General features: G+C 38.6%; 1 pseudogene; it reads left to right on the forward strand.

Moving 5' to 3' along the window:
• The first annotated feature begins 920 nt into the window (after nucleotides 1-920).
• Nucleotides 921-5248, forward strand: LOC131515476 (proteasome assembly chaperone 2-like; annotated as a pseudogene).
• The last annotated feature ends 752 nt before the right edge of the window (nucleotides 5249-6000 follow it).

Consider the following 6000-nt stretch of genomic DNA (forward strand, 5'->3'; position numbering starts at 1 on the left):
ATCTGTAAACTGATTAGTAAAGGAATGATTCCACACTGTTCCAAATTAGCTTAGGGTATGTTTCTTCTGTGTCTAAAGGTGGCATAAAACTAATAAATGAGTCCCCAGTTTCTGTCTGGCCCTATGCCCCAGTCATGTCCCCATTTTAGGATTCTGCTTTGATAGGCAACACATTGGTATAGTGAAATCTCAAGATCCTACATTATGTCCATTGAGACAAAAGAAGGAGGGAGAGAGGGAGAACCACAGGAAGAGATCTTCTGAATTGGGTTATTGCTCGGGGCGCCTGGGTGGCTCAGTCGGTTAAGCGTCTGACTTTGGCTCAGGTCACGATCTCGCGGTATGTGAGTTCGAGCCCTGCGTAGGGCTCTGTGCTGACTGCTCAGAGCCTGGAGCCTGTTTCAGATTCTGTGTCTCCCTCTCTCTCTGACCCTCCCCCGTTCATGCTCTGTCTCTCTCTGTCTCAAAAATAAATAAACGTTAAAAAAAAATTTAAAAAAAAATGAATTGGGTTATTGCTCTATGATTTCGCACTAGAACCAAGGGTCCTGAAATCCCTTTAGTCTTGAATTTCTGAGTGTACATATCTGGGAAATGTTATGTTTAATTAATTGGTGTTCAGGGATTGAATCAGGACTTTTATAAATTAATAAAGTGAAGTCATGCCACTCACCTAATGTCTAAAACTAATGAAATTACAGGTGGCAGAATGTTTGGAGTGCTTAGCTTTGTAAGCTTAGGAATGAAATGACACACCCATTTGTAAAGTGCTTGGCATTTCTGGGGGTCGTGTATCCCTTCAACGATCAAACTCGTCCTAACGGACCATAAGCTTTGACCATATTAAGTCCTTGTTTTATCTTCTGGGTTGTCTTTTGCTATTACGCCCACATACTGTGAGGATTAAACCCGAACAGATTATGGGGTAACGACTTAAACTTCTTGGCTACGCTTAGGACAGAACGAGTGACCATCTGGATTAGTAAGGATTCCTTTGGTTAAAGTGACAAAATTCCAAATCAAACAAGCCGGGGCAAAAAGCGAGCTTCGTGGAGGGACACCTTGTTGTCAAATGTGATTAAAGAAATGTTGTTAATCAATTCTTGGGACAGAAACACTGCCAGGACTCCCTGTCCTAGCCTCTTGTTTCTTCTTCTCTGTTTTTCAGTTTCATTTTTTGTTTCCGATTAGAGACTCTGGCTTCTTGCTCTGCTTGCTGTTGCTGCCCCTTCTCCCAGGAGGTGCTGGCTGGCTTTTCCTAATTCTAATTTGAAAAAAAGCCCAAGGAAGGACACTGAGTTACTCTTTTTAGGTCATGGGCCTACCCTTGGTGTATTCAGCCAAGGCAAAGAGGCCACCATACTATGACTGACCCAGCCTGAGGCTGGAGCCTAATCCTGAATGAGTTAATATCACAGGAAGTGGGGGGGGGGGGCTTGGGGATCGGATGTGAAATAACATAACCACTCCCATTCAAACCATGTGGCCTAATTGGAAAGGGAGGCAGCTCTATCAAGGAGGAGAATGTTGACAATAAAGTGCTGGCAAATGAACTATGTGACTACAGCCTGTATGTGGAGACATTTCAAGGAAAATGAGAAGGCCTTACTCTTTCTCTAAAATTGATGTCCTATATGTTTGGCTTTTTGAGATTCCATACTAGGGATCCATGTATTTCTTTGATTAAAGGCAGTGTCCAAATTAAAAACAAACAAACAAACAACTATTCTTGGAGGAATGTGCAGCTACTCATAGTGTCCTGCCTAAGAGTTATCCTCTTCCACCCATTTTCCTCGCAGACAGAACCGGCCTCTCTCCATAGGAACTGAAGACGTCCCTGAACCTATCACCATTTTGGTACATGGTAGGCACTTAATAAATGTGAATGGAGACTGAATGCATAAAGAGCCCCAGCACAGCACACTGAGAAGCTGTGGACCTGGAGGTTAATGTCATGCAGATAGTAGTTCAAGTCTCGGTTCTGATCTTGGGAAAGTTAAAATGTGGAAAATATACACATATACTCACATTTTATATATAAGTATCTGGTAGAGTGTCTGGAAAAGAATAATAACTAACCTACAAAGTGTCAAGCACTTTTCTAAATGCTGACATCTATTTGCTCACCTAAACATCGCAACAACTCTTCTGAGCTAGGTAGGTACACTAATTATTTGCATTTCACAGATGAGAAAACTGAGGACAGGGGGGGTAAGTGACTTGTCTAAGGTCACTCAGCTAATAGGACACCATTTGACCAGTGTTTATGGAAGTGATTAAATAAATATTGATTTGAATTGAAATCATTAAGATGCCATTTGTACAGAACCTAAAACAGTGAACAGAAAAAAAGAGAGAGAATATATTATATTAAGGTTATATTGTGCCATCTAGTAATAATCAAGAGAATTTTATCATTGTACATATTTCACCCTATGTAATAACTAAGGATGTTTTATTTTGCTTCATGCAATCTTTAAACAAGCCTCATAAATTGGCAATATATTTATAATTACAAATTTACATATTTTATGGGACCGGTAAGAAAATAGCCCACATTTAAAGGGTCATTCCAATTAATATTCAAAAAACCAGGTTTTCAGTGCTGATGTTGATAATAACTTTAAAATTTAACAAACACTGGTACACATTCTCTTGCAGAAAATAGGCATTCTATTCTCAGATGCAGTATAAAATAAGCCAGATTTCAAGGTCTGCAACAGTTTTGTTGGTCTGTGAGCCTTCTTTCTGGGAAATAAATAGTTGCTACTAAGGATAAAGTAAAAAGAAGATAAGTGGTTGGTACCCTTCCCGAGGATGTGCCCATATATCCCACAGCACACTAGAACTGCTCTGCAGTTTGCATGCAGCTAGATTAAGAGAGAGGGAGCTAGAGGGCCCAGAGCTGGCCAGTCAACCTGGTTCTGAATCCACCTGTCCACTCTGGTCCCACCAAACATTTTGCTACCATGCGGCCCTACTGTTCTCTTTTGTAATTGTGTAATTTCTAGCAGCAGGATAATAGCGTTTATCATTTCTACACAGTGCAGCACAATTTTAATGTGATATCAGACAGCTTCATATAAAAAATGTTTGATTTGAGTATTTTTATTTGTTTATTTATTTTATTTTTTATTTTTTAAAATTTACATCCAAATTAGTTAGCATATAGTGCAACAATGATTTCAGGAGTAGATTCCTTAGTGCCCCTTACCCATTTAGCCCACCTGCCCTCCCACAACCCCTCCAGTAACGCTCAGTTTGTTCCCCATATTTGTGAGTCTCTTCTGTTTTGTCCCCCTCCCTGTTTTTATATTATTTTTGTTTCTCTTCCCTTATGTTCATCTGTTTTGTCTCTTAAAGTCCTCATATGAGGGAAGTCATATGATTTTTGCCTTTCTCTGACTAATTTCACTTAGCATAATACCCTCCAGTTCCATCCACGTAGTTGCAAACGGCAAGATTTCATTCTTTTTGATTGCTGAGTAATACTCCATTGTATATATATATATATATATATATATATATATATATATATATACCACATCTTCTTTATCCATTCATCCATCAATGGGCATTTGGGCTCTTTGCATACTTTGGCTATTGTTGATAGTGCTGCTATGAACATGGGGGTGCATGTGTCCCTTCGAAACAGCACACCTGTATCCCTTGGATAAATGCCTAGTAGTGCAATTGCTGGGTCATAGGGTAGTTCTATTTTTAGTTTTTTGAGGAACCTCCATACTGTTTTCCAGAGTGGCTGCACCAGCTTGCATTCCCATGATTTGAGTATTTTTAAACATTATATCTAGCTCAACACAGTAGGATGATTTTTAGTAGCAACTTACATTTATATTGCAGAAATAATATTTCATAACGTATGTGATCAATAAATTTGTCCCTGGAGCCATAGACATTTTCCCAGAGCTTTTACATCTAGAGAATTCACCATACCATGCTCCAGAAGCCTGGAATCTATCTAATATTCATACATTTCCAGTTATTTGATGAGGTCTTTCAAATCTTGATATTGTTAGTAGGGAGAAAAAGAAAACATGAGAAAGCCAATGCCTTGTACATAATGTTCTTTCTCCTTGAGATAATGATACTTTATGATATGTGGACATATAATTTTATCCTGCCACAGGTGAAAAAGAGGTGCTACTAGCTTGTTCAAAGTAGTCTAATTATCAATTTCTGTATTAAATGCCTGCACAGGTAAACTAAGAGCTAATGAATGCAACTGATTGAGTGGCAGCATTTAAAAGTTGAGACATTTTGAATATCAATCTCATTTTTCTCCAAGGAAAGTTGAGTTTCTTTGCAAAGAGGCTTTAAAGTTCTGGGGCCTTGGGACAGAGCCGCCCTCTTTCTCCCCATCAGCCCTTCCACTCACTTCAGTGGGACCATGTTTTGCTGTAGAGAGTCGGTCTCTGACCCCGGGGGGTTTCACCATCCTAATGCCAGCAGTGCCTGTTGGAAATGTTGGCCAGCTTGTAATAGATTGGATTATTTCTACGCTGCATATGTGTAAGATTGGTTACTTCTACACCATTTCTCTTGGGCAGATGTTGGAAACTGTCCATATGCAACTGCAGAAGTAAATTCAATAGAACTCAGTACAGATGCTGAAGTATATTCATTGCCTTCAAAAAAGCTAGTGGCTCTTCAGTTAAGATCCATTTTTATTAAGTACAAATTAAAGCCATTCTGTGAAAAAGCTGCTTTCCTGGGTGAAAAGTAGTAACTGTGCCAAAGTTATTGTTCTTTCAAGCAGTCATTCATATCACTGTAATGATCTACATTTCACATTGGCAAGACTCCCTTCTGATACCTGCTTACATCTTTGGTGCAAAAAAACTATTCAAAATAAAATAGAGAGCCTTAACTGGGAAGAAATGGAAAAAAGCCCATGCATTCCTGAAATAGATGATTTTGAGTTTTGTATCTATATTCCTGGAGGAAGTATCACAAAAAACTCTATACTGAAGGTTGTTTTAAAGAAATCCCAGATGCGGTTCTGTTGAAATTTGTTTCAGAAGAAGACAATATCCTAGATGTATTAATTCTTCAGTGTCTTAGTGAATGGCTTCACATAATCAAACCACGTTTAGAGTGTGATGACCCTACAGCATCTATCCTGTGGTGGAAAATGCCAAGTTCATGGAGATTTCTCTTTAGAAGTGGTCTTCACCCTAGCTTTTCTGATCTGTTTTCAATTGTATACCTACTGTCCCAAGACACTTAATATCAACACAACACAACATATAGTTACACAACTATATAGAAAGTTATATTCTCGAAGGACGTGTTAGGAAGTAAATCTTTACTTTTCACAGAAACTCTCAAAGAAAATGGATTAACAAAAGGTTGTTTTGCCATGCCCTTATACACAACAAATGTAAGTTTTTGTACAATAAAATATTTCCTAAGTAAGAAAAAGGAGGGGGCCTTAAAATAGAAAATATATACATGTATGACCGATATGTTTTTGACTTGATATAATGTGTGGATGATAATGTCTTTTATTAAATAAATCTGTAATATCGCAGAATCACCCGGTATCCTTGTGGTTGCTTAAAAATGTACCATCTTTTTTTTTTTAGAAAGAGGGAGAGCGTGAGTGGAGAAGAAGGGTAGAGGGAGAGAGAAACAGAGAAAGAGACAGACAGAGAGAGAGAAAGAAAGAATCTTAAGCAGGCTCCACGCTCAATGCTGAATCTGATGTGGGACTCCATCCCTTGACCCCAGGATCATGACTTGAGCCAAAATCAAGAGTTGGACATCAACTGACCGAGCCACCAGGTGCCCCTAAAAATGTACCATCTTAATAAAAATTTTAAAAATATTTCCTTGAGATATAAAAAGTAGCAGCTCCTGTAATATCTTCATTTCTACCCTGTTACCTCCTTGAACAGAAATTTGGAGGTGACCAAGAAATCATCTGAGATTTATCAGAAGTCAATATTCATACATACACACTCAGTCAGGGCTCAACAT

This window comes from Neofelis nebulosa, chromosome 6 (assembly GCF_028018385.1).
Source record: "Neofelis nebulosa isolate mNeoNeb1 chromosome 6, mNeoNeb1.pri, whole genome shotgun sequence".
Lineage (NCBI taxonomy): Eukaryota > Metazoa > Chordata > Mammalia > Carnivora > Felidae > Neofelis > Neofelis nebulosa.